The following is a 17,463-nucleotide window of genomic DNA, read 5'->3' as shown; positions in this document are numbered from 1 at the left end:
AAATCACACAGAGCTGGTCTATTGCATAGTTCAGCTAGGTAAGGGGAAGAGACTCTGAGTTACACAGTGGTTTCCTTGTAACTTCCTTTGTAAGGTATGGTAAGAATAAGAGTTCTGTTGTCAGTGAGGACGTGATTTCTGCCTTGCAGCCCGTTCTTCTCCTGATGATCTGATAGCCTTTCTGCACTCTCAACTGAAGATTGAGAATGAGGCTGTTCGTGTGGCATCTCTGAATCTGCTCAGAGCTATTGTTGGTGCTGACTGTGGCAACACAGGAGCAACTGTGCCAGCTGCCCTCTTGGCCGACATGCTGAGGGTTGAGTTGGGGACGCCCAGGCAGGGCTGGCTTTAGGAAGTGCGGGCCTGATTTGTGGGGCTTGTACTCACCGGGCGGTGCCCTGAGACTTTGGCTGCACTTCGGCAGTGGGTCCTTCACTGCCAGAGTCTCGGTGGAACTTCAGCAGCGGGTCCTTCACGTGCCAACACCCAAAGCGAGTGAAGGACCCGCCGCTGAAGTGCCGCCAAGACCCAGAGTGCTGCCGGGTGAGTAAAAATTTAAAAGGCCACTGGGCACGGGGTCCTGTTATGTGCGGGCCCTCTCAGGCACGGAGCCTGATTCGGGAGAATCAGGGGAATCGGCCTAAAGCCAGCCCTGATCCAGAGCTAAAAGCATGAGCTACTATAGATTGAGCTAAAGAACCAAGGTTTTGTAGGCATGTCAGGGCTGTAACAGACTCATCGCCTCTGCAAATGGGACACAGAATCTCTATAACACACAGTCACCAGTGGTCTGGATATCCACTAAGGGATCAAATGCTGCCCTAAGTTACCCCCCTATGGCCACCTAGAAATCAACAGGTTCAACTATGCTGAATGTAGCCTAAGATATTTTTCAACTTCAGATACAGAAGTTGACTTGGGGCTAATGCACATTAACAATAATCAAAAATAAAATAATACCCCGACTGATAATCGCCAGTATTAGGCACTATAGACTAGATTCTGTGTTGTTATACTGTGTAAACACAGATTGACCTCAGTCTATCTAATTCTTTTATACTATTTCCATCATGGCAGTATGATGGCACTATTTATAGAACTGGAATTACTTTAGATTTACACTAGTGTAAGTGAGACCAGAGTCTGGTCCTATGTTTTCCCCATTGATTCAGTGTATGAGAGAAGCTTGGGACTATTCTTAAATAGGGCCTTTTGAAATCCAGATTCATTCCAATGTGGAAAGTGAGTGTGTGGAACAAAGAAGTACTGTACACCTCTCCTTATCTTTCAGTGCCCGAGACAAGACTGAAAAAGTTGCTGATTGTGAAGGCAGTGAAATCCACTTTCAGTGATCAGAATGCTACGGTAAGATTGTGTGTGGAGCAGTGAAATATTTCAATTTTTTTCAATGATATGGGATGAATGGACATCTGGGTGGAGCTTTCATTCAGATCCAGAGGAGAGACTGCAGACTAGAGAAGGCATGTCATTCTCCTGCCTGTGTTAAATGGATCCATGTTTATAAGCCAAGGAGATCAAATCAAAAGCATAAGGACTCTCATATCGTATCTCCTATCTCAGGCAGAAGGGATAACAATAACTCATGTGTGACATCTCTACCCTTTCAGGTGAGGAAGGCAGTTCTTCATTTCATCCGGAGGCTGCTCAGCTCAGAAAGTGTGGAGAACTGTGCAGCATGGGATATGGTAGCACATGTTTTCAGGGAGTTCAGTGTGTCCACCAGCAAACTGGTAAGGATTGGATCCATGATCTGTATTAACATAAACAGTTCAACTTTACAGTAAGTTGTTGAAGATCTTAGCTCTGCCTGGCCCCTTTTCTACAAAGTTGGAGCTTGTGGCAATACTCTCCAAGGGCCTTTTTACACACACACACACACACCCACACACACACCCACACCCATCTTCAGGAAGGCTGCTTGTTCTCCTCGGGCCAGATTTGCTCTCCTTTACACTGAAATCAGTAGAGTCAATCAATATTTACTCCGGAGTAAGTAAGAGCAGAATTAGGCCTGTTGATAGAATCACGCTCACTACACATGAAATGACCAAGCTGGTTGGGGCATCAAAACAAATAGAGTGGATCCCCCTGGTTCTGCATAGTCTGAATGCTTTTCCTCTGAGATAAAAAGATGAAACAGTTTTTCAAATGTAAAGAAAATTAACCCTGTTGGGGAAACTCTTTTGTGTTCAGTGAATCATTCCCTTCACTTTAGGGTTTTCCTAAGCCTGGGATCTGACCCACCAGTTAGGAGTTTCTGTTATTCTCTTCCCTTCAGATGTTTGTGCACTTCCAGTGCAATATAAAAGCAGGCATAGGTCAATGTTCAAGATGGCTTTGTAAGAGAAGGACACTGATTCTCTAGCCAGTGTCTTGCTACTAGCTAATAAGTTCTATAGAGCTGTCTCACAGCAGGGTACCACACTTCTCACCCAGGCTATTCCGGAAGAAAACACTATCCAAATCCTGTGCACTGACATCCTGCAATGTCTGGACACCTCAGTCACTGGAATGACCCAAGTAAGTGACCTGTTGCTACTGCTTTTGAAATAGGGACGTTCTTCCTTACTTTCCTTGTACCTCCCACAAGGAAGCTTTTTGCACAGTCAGCATAATGGAGGAACAGCATGTCAAATTCATGTCAGGGATGTGACCCTTCATCACGGAGTAAGTGGTTCACATTAGAGAAAAGATAGAAAGCAACTGAACTGGAAGGAATCATGTTGCAGAGATCTTCTTCATTCTTTCCACTGTCTGAGTGCAACTGCCCCTTAGGTCCCCCATGAATACTTCTGACATTTAGATTTGGTGATCCTGGATTTGAACAAATGCTGGGGCTGGGACTGTGCCTTCTATAGGTCTGTAAAGTTCTGGGTGAGTCGATGGTGCCATCTAAATAGCTCCATAATGCTCTAATGCAGGGAAAGAGGATTCATCTCTGGGTGAGAGCCAAATTGCTCACCAAAGAAGGCAGAGTATTTAAAAGACAGAGTGAGGGGGCATTGGACAGGTGGAGTGAGATGATGGGGAGAGAGAGAGATGAGGTGATAGGTAAGGGAAGGGTCAGTGATGAATAAAAGGAGAAGCTACATGAGAGGGAGGGATTCCACAGCAGGATACTGGAGGTGGGGAATGGAAATAGCTGCGCACTGAACAGTCTTGCTCTTCTCTGCAGGTGTTATGGCCAAGGCTTCTCGAATATGTGGTGCCAGCTCAGTACACTGGTACTTTGAAGCCTCTCTGCAGATGCCTTAGGAGCTGGCTGAGAAAAAGCAGCAGGAAGGAGAAGAAGCTGCTTCCTCGACTACGGTGGACCAGGTTTATAACAGGAACTCTTTCATTTATTCTCTCCAGGCACACTATGCAATGAACAGGTTCAGTCTGTTCCAGTTCTCTCATCTGCAATGAGAAGGCTAAAATGAGGGATGGTCTTGTGATTACAACATGGCCATGGAGGGAGCTAGGAAATGTGGGTTCTGTTCCCAGCTTGCCACCAAAATTTGATGTGACCTTGGGAAATCACCTGATCTTTCTCTCTCAGCTTCCCCACTTGTGAAATGAAGGAGTACTAATGCCAACCTCATAGAGGTGCTGTGAGATGGAATTCATTCATGTCTGTCAAGCATTTTGAGAAGCTCAGACTGAAAGCACTATGGAAATGCAAATTATGATCAGCTGCATTCAACATTGGTGGACATGTTGGAAATGGCTAGGTGAATAACATCAGCAGGACTCTCTGAAAGTCTGGCAGAATTAATGATATTCTCTTTCTTTCCCTAGTGAAACTCCCTACACCCCAGGGGCTGCTGGCACGACTTCTGGTGAGTAGACCATGAGAATAGGTTTTCATGGAATGTGAAGTGACAGTTAACTATAAAATGGGTTTTCTAGCTAGATGCTTGTAGACAGGCTGAGGAATGTGTATGATTGATCTCTCTGTCTCTGCCCTCTCCTGAGACCCACTGTTCTGTATCTTCATACTAGCTAGAATGCTTTCTTCTTCAGGAAGGCACTGCAGTAGAATCAACAACTCTATTGTATGGTCTCCACAGTGAGAGAGTCTGAACTATTCCTCCTTCAGGAACAAACTGGTATTGTGCTGACCAAACTTAGCCTGTTCTTTCTGTCTCACTGACAGGTAGTAGCCTCGTCCCTTATGCAGGAGAAGGACACGGATGTGCTGCCTTGCAGTTACTACAGGCCCTGCACCAAAATATCCATGCAGCAGTGGGTGAGACGTGGGTAGTAAAGATCCCATCTCTGGTGCAGTACATTGAAGGTAAAGTGCTAGTTAGAGGAGTGCGGTCCATGGAGCATAGAAGGGAAGCCAGAAAATGCAGCTTCAGACGACATGTGTTGTGCCATTCCTGTTGCAGTATGTGGGAAGAGCGGGAATTGAAATTGGGCTTCTAGGCCCTCACTTTTCCTTCATCTGGATAACTGTGAACCACTGGGGTAAATCTAGAGTTAAACCACTGAAGCCAATTCAATCCAGGCAGAATCAGGCCAGGAAGGTTTCAGCTGAATGGAAATTTTACAGCAGTTCCCCCCACACCTTTGCTAGGTTAATGTTTGGGAAGGTGAATTACACGTGAAGCTGGAGGTTAGTGAAATATTTTGGGGTTCCATATATAGTCTGATTTTGCAAACTGAATGTTTCTGAAAATTAAACCCCATGTTTACTTTCAAGGGTGATTCAATTAAAAAACCCAGAGTTTTTCTTTCTGTAAGGAAACCTAAGCCATAAAAACTAGGTTGGCCAAGTGAGTGCCCATGTAGACTCTAGGTATTGTGGGCCTAATAATGTCTTTCAGCAATTTTACAGTGGTATGAATCTATTGACCTCCTCAGTCAGTGTAGGCTGCGTCTACACTATGGGGTTATGCCAGCAAAGCTCCAATGACGTGGCTGTGCCATTGTAGTCTCTGTGGAGTATGACAGACCCTACGTGGAGCACAAACCCGATAGGTTTCTGATGAAGGTCAGACCCCACAAAGTTCAAGTGGGTTGATAGTTAAAAAGATTTAAAAATGAGCTGTATCTTCCTAGTTGTTGTTGCTGTACAGAGTCCCCAGTACTGCCTTGTGCCGACATTAAAGAAGGGTAGGTTAGAGCTGGACATTCAGAAACAGGGCCAGATTCTCAGCTGATGTAAATCAGTATAATTCCATTGACTTCAGTGAAGCTACACCGATTTACATCAAGTTAGGATCAAGTCCAGAATCTCTTATTATGCAGGAAAAGTTTGTATTCACATTAAACCCAGTCTTCTGATGTGCTGAACCGTTTTCTGAGATGTTAAGTACCCTCAGCTCCCATTAAAGTCAAAAGGAATTGGGAGTGCTCAGCATCTCACTCCTGGTGGGTTGACTGACCCTGAATAAAAATGCCAGCAGGGTACATAATATGATACTTTCTGTTGGTCCAGAAAAGAATGTTGGCGTAGGTCCCATTTAGCTTTGAAAGCCCAGGTATGTTACAGCTTGGCAGAGCAGGGGTTTTTGAAGGACTGATTGCAAAGGAGATTCCTGGGACGAGTCTTCTTGCTAACCTAGCTGACATCATGTTTTGCCTCCTGCTTCATAGGAAACACAGAGAATTCCTGACCACGCGCGTGGGAGCACATGCTGCTTCAGGTACAAGATGGCTTTCAGCTGTATTGTCACAGCCCTCCCTCCCCCCTCCAAATGTATCAGCTGGGGAAAATATTAATGATAAACTATTCATTATAAGCAGAGATGGTCAAACCATTTCATTTTGTTCAGTGAAAACTGGCCTTTTTTATTTTCATGGGACATTTTCAATTTTTTTTTTCACAAAACAAAACAACCCAACCCAACCGGAAAATGTTCAGTTTTTTTAAACTGAAGTTGATTTTTTGGGTTTTTTTCATTTGCTTTCCTGTTTGTCTCCTTCCCCCTGCCCCCCTAACCCTCCCCCCGGCTTTTTCAGTCACAAAGTGGAAGAGGGGAGGAAAGGCCTGGGAACGAGGGATAAAGGGAAGGAAAGGGGGAAAACAAAACTGAATAATGGTCATTTTTGATTTTGAAGAGCAAAATATTTTTGTTTCTTTCACTTTTCATGTGTGTGTTGAAAAATCAAGAAAACAAAAAAATTCCACTTGTTTTGTGAAATGGACTTACCATTGTTCAACTACTGGGAACAACACACAACTTAACCAGAAAACCAGCATGCTCATGGTGCTAATGCACCACTGGGGGACATCGAAAGGATTTTTTTTTCTCTTTGCCACTCAAAAGAAAATTTGCTGTGAGAAACCCCAAAAGGAAAAGAGACAAGACAGGGTTTGGTGACTGTATCTCAGGGAGAAGCCTTTCTGCTCAGAAAGAGCTCTTTGCAACCTTGTGTAAATCCAGACAAGGAACATTTTGATGGCTAGTGCTGAAAATGAAAGGAAGGGATCTAGTGACAAATATGCCCCAGAAGGTTTGCAGTTCCATTTGGGGTTGGATTACACTCTAGAGTTCCCCATTCCAGATCCAGCCTCCTTTGAAATTCTTTGGGCTAAAAAATCAAATAAGATTAGGTTTTCTTGTGAGGTTTCTATTGTTTCCTGGCTGCTGTTCAAAATTCGGGCCTGAAACAGCAAAGTGCTGAGAGTTACTAACCTCTGGCTGACTTCAATGGGAGTTGAGGGTGTGACCCTGGGTCCTTTGGGTGCCAACTGGCTGAGGCCACAGAATTCCCAGGATTCCCTGGATCTGATCTCTATATAATCAAAGGGTGTCATGTAAAGCCTTTACTGGATACCCGTGCCACACGGCTCATCATAATCATTGCACAGTGACTGGATGGATAATATATAAGGTGTTATGGTTCCATACTGAAATTGATGCTTTTAAGGTCTGAGTTGGGGCTGGTCACCAGAAAATGATAAACAAGTTTCTTTCAGGCAGGAGATGCTTATCTGCCTGAATGGCTGTATGTAGATTGAGTAATTATTCACAAGTGGATGCTAATCAATAGAGGAAAATTCTAATCAAGTGATTGTGAAGTCTCCAGAGGCGATTTGATACAAGAAAAACAAACAAAGAATAGGGTACCCTGTTTACAAGTGAAGAGAATGGATGCTTGGAACCCTATCTGAGGTCCAGAGGTATCCAGCACCAGGTATCCTTCACCTATTGGACGAACTGCCAGCTGGCTTGTCGATGAATGGACGATGACCTTTGGTCTGGGTGTTTCATGCTGGGAGAGAGATTTGGGGGAGCTATCCTTTGTGAGACAGGGGAATGTTTGGTTATCTAAGTTTAAGCTCTAGAAGTGTGTTATGATTTTATTTTTACATAACCATTTGTTTACATTTATTTTACTTGCTGCTTCTCAACTCTCTGATCTTTGTCAATTGAACTCTGCTTGTTTTCACTATAAATGTATCTAAGTGTGTGAAATGGAGCGGTGACGCTGAGGTGGAACTGGTAAGGTGGTGTGTAGCAAACCTATGAATTCTGTGAGTGTCCAGTGGAACAGGGGCTGGACATTGTGGGGCTGCAGAGAGGGCTCAAGGTAGGACCATACCGATTGCTTATCTGTAGAAGGATAGTGGAACCTGAATGGGGTGAGAAGGGCGTGCTTGTATTTCCTGTGGCTGGCAGAGCACAGAGAAGTCTTCCTCCATGCTATGGGGAAGGTGGTAGTGAGGTACCTCACTACCCTGGAGACCCTCAGGAGGTGGCATAAAGGGTCCATAGCACTTCAGAGAAGGTGCCTGGTCCTTCATAGTCCAGGGCCCTTTGTTCAAAGTTTACTAGGCCCATCCTCCATCCACTATAAAATCACTCCTCAATGGTCAGATTTCTTGGCTCCATCTCATTCTCCAATTCACTGTCCATCTGGGTTTGGGGACTGAGAGGAATCATCAGACAAAGGTTAAAGAACAACAGCAGAGGAAGTCTGGGTTGTCGATGTTTATAGTTCTCAACAGGGAAATAACCTTCCCATGACACCTGAATATTGGAAAGTTTACAAGAGAGAACAAGGAAGAAAAAAAAACACCAAACAAATAAACAAACAACCCCCACAACAACCCCCAAATTCTTGCAATTAACCATCTGCTATAACTCTTCTTTTACACTCAGTTCCTAAGAACATCTCTGGCGATGATAGACGACAGTGCCTGGAGCAGCCAGATAAGCCTTGAGTTGAACCAGCAGATGGCCAGCTATACCAGCCCTTCCCATGAGAAGGTTTGTTCTCTGTTAAGGCTTAGTTTCTAGTTAATTTCCCTTGAAATTTGATTGGGGCTGCATAAGGCTTCTAAAGGCTTCATTACTTTATATTTTATTCTGCATATAAAATTTGTTTTTACTTGTTCCCTGCTCTTCTGCCCCCCTGCCCTTCCAATATTTGCTTGGACAGGCTGCTTGTCTGTGCTGCATTGGTGGTTCTCTGGCTGGGCTAGATGATGGGATGTTTCTGCAGTATGGGTGCTTGGACTTGGCTATCTTGTTCTTTCCTGAGTGTTGCTGAGCTGGGTCTGTACTGACTGGCACGTTCTGTTACTGGTATCTCAGTGCTGGTTTCTTTCTTTCAGAGTTTCCTGTATAAGGCGCTAGGAACGCCTTAGCAGTTTGTCAGACCTGGGCCACGTTAAATCCCAGCTTCATAAATTTTTGACAACAACAGATTATATGGATGTCCCTGAGACACAGGTGAGGACTCTGTCCTCTCCCCACTTTACCAAGTAATCCCTGAATGCTCCCTGTGGGGCTCAGCCTGAGCTGGCCTGGGACAGATGCCATTTCACTTCATATCCTCTTCATTGTTGTTCCACTCAGCCCCGCTGCCCATGGGTCTGATGCCTGACTGGCGCTTTACACCGCTCAGCTGAAAGGAATGGACTCGTGGGTTAGATCCTAACCAGTATTTTTCTTGGGTGACAGGGAGTCATTTCCATCCTCGCATTCTCTGCTGAGAGCCACTTGGACCTCACCCTGAACGCACTTCAGGAGTTTGGGGCTGCAATGAGCAAGGTTAAGATTTCTGGGTTCATCAGCCGCCTGAAGGTAAAGGATCCAGGGGCTTCTCTCCAACTTCCTCTCCCTCTAAAGCAGGGGCAGCAGCCCCGGGGTAGTGTCTGCTCTGCTCAGCTCGCATTGTCCCCCAGTGTGTGCTTTCTACGGGACGCCTGCAGTTAAGCAGAGAGGAGCACAATCTGGAGCAGGGATTCTCATGTCATATGGCTTGAGCGCCCCTCCCATGCACAATGTGAGGGAACTAATTCAGTGGCTTGCATGGAAAAGCATTTAAGGTATTTTTAGCGTTTTTTTAATCCCAATTATTAGCTGGAAATGAAGAGGGGTTGCAAGCAACATGTGGCCAACCAACCTGCTTTAGGTAGACCACCAGTGGGCTACGGATGACAATTATGGAACCTGTGATTTAGAGCAGTGGTTCTCAACCTGTCCAGATTAGTGTACCCCTTTCAGGAATCTGATTTGTCCCCAGATTTCACCTCACTTAAAAACTACTTGCTTACAAAATCAGGCATAAAATTATTAAAAATTATTAAAAAGCACATTATTACTGAAAATTGCTTTTCTCATTTTTACCATATAATTATAAAATAAATCAACTGGAATATAAATATTGTACTTGCATTCTTTGTAGTCTGCAGTAAAACTAGGCAAATAGCTAGATGAGTTGATAAACCCCGTGGAAGACCTATGCAGACCCTCAGGGGTACACAAGTAGCCCTGGTTGAAAACCACTGATCTAAAGGCTAGAGCAGGAGACTAGGCCTCTGGGTTTCCACTGCTGGCTCTGCCATTTACTCACTGTGCAGCCTTAGGCAAGACATTTAGCGCCTGATCTTGTACCTACCAGTGTCAATGACTAAGCTCCCGTGTACTTCACTGCTGTAGGTTCAGCATTTTAGGCTCTCTGTGTCAAAGTTACCTAGTGGGAATGATGGAGATACTAATATCTTCACACCTCACAGTTATTATATTGCTTAAATACTTTTTGTAAGTGGTTTGAGATCTTTGGCTGAAAAGAGCTTTGCAAGTGCAAGCTGCTATTGCTGCTGTGATGAATTGCTCTGTCAGCAGCAGATGAGAATTCCAAAGCAAAAGGAATCAGAAGAATTTTCTGATTGTCTAGGACTACCACCAGGGGAAAAGAGGCAAGACTCGCAGCACCCTGATGCTGACCTACAGCAACGTGGCTGTCCATGCTCCAAAAGATCAACTTCTCTCCCGAGTAGAGGCAGACATCACAGGGAACATCCTTCTCCATTACAGAGCCAGTTGTCAGGTAAGAGCTATTGCGTGATAAGTGTCACATAACTCAAATTTAAAACTGTAATGGATGGAGTGTGAGCTGTCACATGTTGTATCATTTTTGTTGCTCTTCTTTGTATTTTCTCTATTTTTTCTATATTCTTCTGAAATTCTGTAGACCCCAGCTACACAGTAATTCAGATGCAGTGACACTCAGGCTATTCAGAATAACACTCTAACTCCCCTCATATGGATGTGTATCTAGCTCTATCTTTTACTACCCAAGAGAGACTAGTGCTAGCCTGTATTTAGTTGATTTGCTGTCACACTGTTTCTTGGACTCACTACTTCCCTTATCTCTTATCTGTCGTCTTGTTTGTCTGTGTGCTCTGTTATTTCTGTTCCCCAGGTGCCTGACTGCTGGTCCTGACTCTCATCTCAGTGCAACCTCTCCACGTCACTTTGCCATTCAGTTCTGCCTTGTCTAACTGAGACTCTCACTTAGGCATTGCCAAAAACAGTTGAACCAAACTGAGATCTTCCAGTAGTTCACAAATGCAAATATTACGGAGGATGGCCCCTGATATTGGCCTCTGGAAAACACCCCCTCTGGATACCTTTCCTGCCTTTTGGAAGATTTAACAATAGTGATTTCTCTCTGCTCCATATTCACCAGCCAGGACATTTTGAGATTGTGTGTTATGTGGGACTATCTACATTGCTAATAGCTGTTTTGCATTTTGTTTTTCAGGTGCTGGGCATCACTGTTGCGAACAAGGTACATTCTAAATAATCTGCCCTCAGCTCTTGCATTTTCTATACACAAGTTGCTTGTTTAAATTGCACAGAGCTTGGTTTCCTTGCTACATCAAGCAGGAGTTCTGGCTGCTCTGGTGTAAGTGGGCCTGGATTTATTTGATGAACCTGGGTTTTTTCTTCTTCTGAGGTGGGTGCAGAGCCAGAGTCCTCTACCTTCTTGGGGTCTGGGGACACCTCTCTCCTTCCTTGAGGCTAGATTTAATTCCTGATCTTTACCATCTGGACTCTGGTTCTTCTCTCAGTTTCTCATCCACATCCTCTTGTTTCTCCTTCTGCATTATGTAGGATGTGTACCTAAAATTAACACTCATCCACAATGTCATGGAGATTAGCTGTGCCATCTTGGAGACCAGAGGCTCCCAGGAGTTCGAATTCTCTTACAAACTGGAGCTCCTTGGCTACATGCTGGTGAGTGATTAGGAGCTTTGAGGACTGAAGTACATGAGAGTTTGCTGTAATGTATTGAGACTGGTTTTCCAGGGAGATGATATTTTATCCATTGGCTGTGACTGTACTACTGCAGTCTCATGAGCTACCTGCATGGCACCCAGAATGCTGGGTCCACTCTGAGCTTGGCAGGGATGCTGACATATTGTGGGCTGTAACTGGAAGGAATGGCTTGTGTCTGGTGAGTTCTCTTTCTGTCCTCTGTATAGCCTGCAGATGGCCCTATGGTCCATTTCTGAGGCAGAGAGCCTGCTGGGCACGGTGTCTGTTTATTCCAGGTCTGGCATATGGCCCTGTTTCAGGGTGTGAGAGGAAGGCCTCTCTGCCTTTCAAATCCATTTCCCATTTTTTTATGTCCCTATTCATGCATTTCAGGACTTCATTAAAAAGGAACCACTGGATTCCCTGGCATCTCCAGTTCGCTACAAGGCAATTCTTGCCGTTGGACATCTGAGGTAGGCTATTTTCTGCCATATTTCCTGGCACTGTGATGCCTTCTAATTTTGTTAATTCATGAGTGTCAGGTTGGGAGCAGTCTAATGCCTGCAGGGTTTGGCTCACCAGGGCCTCCCGGGGAGCAAGTGGGGCAATTTGCCCCAGGCCCTGGGCCCCGCAGGGGCCCCTATGAGAGTTTTGCAGGGCCCCTGGAGTGGGGTCCTTCACCCGGGGCCCTGGAAAACTCTCACGGGGCCCAGGCCCCAGAGCTGCTTCTGCCCGGGTCTTTGGTGGCACCGTGACGGGGTCCTTCCACTCCGGGACCCACCGCCAAAGTGCTGGGTGTTCGTGGCATTCCTGCTGCCGAAGACCCCAGGCCCCTGAATCCTCTGGGTGGCCCTGTGGCTCACATGCTACTCACCAGCAGGACTTTAATTCTTACGGATTTGAATGTGTCCATTTGGGGGTTTGTGCTTGAAAGACACAAGATTGCAGGTTGTGGGGCATGCAGTAAAATGGAGCAGAGTTCAGATGGGGAGGGAGGTGTCTGGCTAGCTGGCAGGGGGAAGGAAGCTTGTGGGTTTCTCTAAAAAGGGGACTTGAAGTTTTAGCTTTACTTCTAGATGAGCCAATACTTAAGAGAGGTGCAAAGTGAAGGCTTGTTCGCATTTGGGGTTCTAGATTGGGACAATCTCTAGTCATTGGATCTGTTTCTTTTACTTGGAGTTGGTACTGAGTCTAATGCATGACTTTTCTCTCTATCTTTCTTCTGCCAGCAAACTCAAACCATCTCTGACCATGGAGGAAAACCGTGAGCTCCTGGATCAGTGCTTCAAAAGTTTATTTCCCCTTCCTCCCTTGGAGATGATGAAAGAGGAAGGCAAGACAGAAAAGAATGCTCTGCTTATACAAGTACGTGACAACAATTCTTCTCTGGCACCATCCACTGTATTTCTGCCCAGCAGGCATTGGGTGATGGCAGTCACACATGGCCTCCCTGGCAAGGTTATGGTTAGCTTTCCCAGCCCACACACACAAATGATCTGTGCTGAGCCTCACTCCTTCTCTTCTGGTTTCAGTCACTCTACGTGAGGTCCTTGGAAGCCCTTGGCAAGCTAATGGAGACTTTGCTGGAGGAAGAACCAACCACAGACTGGTTCCAGGAAATGTTTGAAGTGAGTAGACCATTGAACTGTGGTGGAGATTGTTTCTTGTGTTACAGCAGGGAAGAGTCAGAGATTTAGGGGGGTCAAGCTTCAGTTGTGGAGGAATTTTCCACAATGGAGTGAATTTTAGGGAGAAAGCACCAAATTCTTCCTGGGATAAGTGGGCATGTGCCCCATTGAAATCCACGGAAGCTATGCCATTTTCTGCCAGGGCTGGATTGAGACCACGTTCTTACAATGTCGTTGACACTACTTGGAGCAGCAAGAAAATCACCACTGCAGTAGCCAAATCCAAGAGAACCAGTTGAAACTGATCAGTTCTTCTAAGAGGAATTCATGAATATTGAGTTAAGCCCTGTGTATGGAAACTCATTCAGAGGAGACTTCCTGTTCCTCAGACATGAACAGAATATCGTGAAGAGCTGAGAGGTGGGGAGTTTGATGCACCTTCAGTATAAAAATGCAGTTATAAAAGGAGCCCAGCTGGGGGGACTTCTCTGCTCTTATTCAAATTAATAAAAAGAAATGCTCCTTTCTGTCATTTTGCCACTCAATGTGGGAGAAGGTGCCCAGGAAACAGACCACAGCAGCAGACATCAAACAGCATGCAATGTGCTAGACAGCTCCCATCAGACAGTCTACAGCAGACGTCACATACACGGGCCCATGTAACTCCTTTGGCTTCAATCGAGCTACAGTACACCAGAGGTGAATCTGGTCCCTGGGACTTGTCTAATGGAAGAGCCCCTTAGATATACGTGTAATTCCTTTGCTACATGGAGGTCAGATGCTTTGGAGAGGGATTTTAGTGACAATTAAACCTGTTTAAGAGGAACTTTTGGGAGGGATTTTCTGGTACTAACTCTGTCCATTCTCCTGCTCTACCAACAGCTCCTAAGGACGTGGTTCAGTTCAGGGAAGGAGTGGGAGAGAGAGAGGGCCTTGCAGGCAAGCACCCAGCTGCTGACTGCCTATCAAGAGACAGTTCATAGCACAGTGAGTATAGCCGTACTCTTCCTTGAGCTGACTTCCCTGCTTACATCAGATCTGACACTCAATGCAAATGCATGAAAAACTCTTCCAGGACAGCAGCTGGGATCTCAAGGTGACTAACATCCCTCTGCTTCCGTGAGAGAGAGGTTTACACAACAATGCGGTAACCACACTGCGGGCAGACTGCAAGAAGTAGAGGGAGACAACCCCCAAACTGATGGCTTATTCTATCATTAGATTCACCAAGTCAACAACAAAAGAGCTTCCACCCTAGTTAACAAGATGCCAAACATGGTCCCCTTTTGGCATTCCAGACCTTGGCTCCCATCTAAACGTCCTCGTCTTGGAAGAGGGGGGAGGGGTAGCTCAGTGGTTTGAGCGTTGGGCTGCTAAACCCAAGATTGTAAGTTCAATACTTTAAGGGGCAATTTAGGGAACTGGGATAAAAATCTGTCTGGGGATTGGTCCTGCTTTGAGCCAGGGGTTGGACTAGATGACCTCCTGAGGTCCTTTCCAACCCCGATATTCTATGTTTAATATAGTGATGGGTTACTGGAAATCTGATTCACCATATGTGGGTTTCACTGATCATAAAGGACCAGATACTTACCCCCAGGTCAATGCGAATCTCAGGTCTTCCCCAAATATCACGCTGTCAGCCAATCCTTAATAACTAAAATCTAAGATTTATTGTTAAAAGAAAGAAGAGAGTTACAAATGGTTAAAAGATCAATATCCAGACAAGTGACTTTCAATGTTCATAGTTCAGGATCACAACAGTGATGGAATAAACTGCTGGTTTGTAAAAGTCTCTCTGGAATCATCCCAACAGATCAGTATCCAAAGGCAGCTTAGATGTAAAGTCTGTTTTTCCAGGCATTTTCCAGGTTCTTCCAAATGATTATTTGGAAGATCGCTGTCCTATGGCTTACACTGTCCCTGTTCAACATTTAAGCAGACTAGAGATGATAGGATCAAGCCGGAGCCTTCTCTTTTATAGCTATTCTACCAGGCTGACAAGCCTACCTCACAGAAATTGTCACAGAAGGCCCTTCCCCCAATGCACATGGCCTCTTGTACTTTGCTTTGAAGATAATCTTCTGTTTCCTGTGCATACACAGTAAACTAGTTACATTCATTCAAATAAGGTAATTAGCTGTTCTTCCATTATAACACAGATAGTTAAGCTGAAGATAACATAGAAATGATTGGTTTCCTGAAGTGTCTTACATCTTTGATTTTAAGGTTAACTGAACACCTTGCACACATAATTAAGGCAATTAAGCCATGAAAGGGAATTAGCATCTACAAGCTAATTTAGTTACATTGTGAAACTTCTAACCGGGTATAGATAATCACAGACAAATACACTTAGCATCTATTGTTCATTTCGAATGAGTTGATGATTGCTAGTCTAATACATCTCTTTGAAATTCACATGCAAGTGAACTGTCTTGATACAGTAGAAGTGCCTCTTGTTAAGTTATTATGGGTCATACACAGGTTGACTGGTCTGCCAGTGTCACAAACGCATTCTTGGTTCTTATGCTCCCATGATGATAAAGCAGAATTTCTATGTATCAGCTAAGAACATAAACCATAAGAGTGGCTATCCTGGATCCCCCAGAAGAATGGTTCATCTAGCCCAGTATCCTGTCTTCTGACAGTGGTGGGTGCCAGATGCATCAGAGGGAATGAACAGATAAAGGCAATTGTCAAGTGAACCATCCCCTGTTGGACAGCCCCAGCGTCTGGCAGTCAGAGGTTTAGAGACATTCAGATCAGGGGTTGCTAATAGCCAGTGATGGACCTATCCTCCGTGAACTCATCTCATTCTTTTTTGAACCCAGTTATACTTTTGGTCTTCACAACATCTCCCTGGCAATGAGTTCCACAGGTTGACTGCATTGTGTGAAGAAATGCTTCCTTTTTTTTTTTTGTTTTAAACCTGCTGCCTATTAATTTCATTGGGTGACCCCTTGTTCCTGTGTTATGTGAAGGGCTAAATAACACTTCCTTACTGACTTTCTCTACACCAGTCATGATTTTATAGATCTCTATCATAGTCCCTCTTAGTCGTCTCTTTTCCTAGCTGAAAAGTCCCTGTCTTTTTAATCTCTCCTTGTACGAGAAGTTGTCCCATACGCCTAATATTTTTTGTTACTCTTCTCTGTATTGTATTTCTTCTGATTCTAACATATCTTTTTTGAGATGAGACGACCAAAACTGCACGCAGTATTCAAGGTGTGGGGATACTGTAGATCTATATAGTGGCATAATGATATTTACTGCCTTATTATCGATCTCCTTCCTAATGGTTCCTAATGTGTTGTTAGCGTTTTTGACTGCATGTGGAGCAGATGCTTTCAGAGAACTGTACACAATGATTCTGAGGTCTCTTTCTTGAGTGATAACAGCTAATTTAGACCCCATCCGTTTGTATGTACCATGCTACCCAGTTCAGTATAGGAATCAGAGGCACAATGTTACCAGACGTGTCTGCTACTTTGGGGAGGCTCATTAATTAGGGTTACTCTTATGGGGCGGGGCAGTTCTGTAATTCTATTAATGTGCTGCTTATGTCACTTGTGTGTTCTACTACTTCCTTCTACAAGTCCCCTCCCAATGGAGCTTTCCTGCAGGACCTAGGTTCCCCAGGGCTGATAACTAGAACTAGACGAACATGCGCACACACACTAGCAGAGCAAGTCAATCAGCACTCCCCAGCTGATCCCCTCATATGTCCCTGTATTCAGTGGGCTGGGTTAAGCAGCACTTTCAGCTGCTCCCCCCACCACTTATGTGCCTCAAGTTTAACACATTCCTATCACACTTTCACATTACAATTGTACTGGTAGTAACCCACTTGATGAGCAAACCCCACAGTATTTTGGGGCACTACAGGGATCTTTAGCTTAGGTACAGGAAGTGTTGCTGCAAAGTAAATGGGGGAAGCTAAAACACAAAAGAGTAAAATTGAGAGAGAGAGAGAGAGAGAGAGAGAGAGAGAGAGAGAGAGAAACAACCAGCTGAACCATAACAGTTATTTATTGAATCATAGTGATAACCACACCAGGAGGGCTAAACAAACATAAGTTACATTTTAAAGGTTAATACCTGAGGTAGGAAAGAAAACAGAGAGAGAGAGATGGATCTCACCCACTCCATGAGGGTTGAACTGGTCGGGGTTCCCAGGTGGTGGTGATAGCTCAAGGTCCTGAATGCTGGAGACAGGCAGAGCCCCCAGCACGATCAGTCAGGAGATGAAATCCCAGTGGAACTGATGCAGAGTTTGGGTCTATACATCAGAACCCTTACCTGGGCATAGGTAGGGGGTTTTG

The 17,463-nt window shown here is 44.8% G+C and overlaps 2 long non-coding RNA genes across 2 annotated transcripts; both read left to right on the top strand.

The window, feature by feature from the left end:
• The first annotated feature begins 18 nt into the window (after positions 1-18).
• LOC120393266 lies at positions 19-1,351 on the top strand. Its single transcript, XR_005591982.1, has 3 exons — positions 19-38; positions 150-263; positions 1,292-1,351. It is a non-coding gene; the product is annotated as an uncharacterized LOC120393266 (long non-coding RNA).
• Positions 1,352-1,723: 372 nt separating this feature from the next.
• LOC120393265 lies at positions 1,724-3,251 on the top strand. The gene is made up of 3 exons (XR_005591981.1): positions 1,724-1,751; positions 2,434-2,541; positions 3,197-3,251. It is a non-coding gene; the product is annotated as an uncharacterized LOC120393265 (long non-coding RNA).
• Positions 3,252-17,463: the final 14,212 nt, after the last annotated feature.

The sequence above is a fragment of the Mauremys reevesii genome, unplaced genomic scaffold (assembly GCF_016161935.1).
Source record: "Mauremys reevesii isolate NIE-2019 unplaced genomic scaffold, ASM1616193v1 Contig172, whole genome shotgun sequence".
NCBI classification, from domain to species: Eukaryota; Metazoa; Chordata; order Testudines; family Geoemydidae; genus Mauremys; species Mauremys reevesii.
Note: the sequence above shows the minus strand (reverse complement) of the source record. Positions and strands in the feature narration are given on the sequence as shown.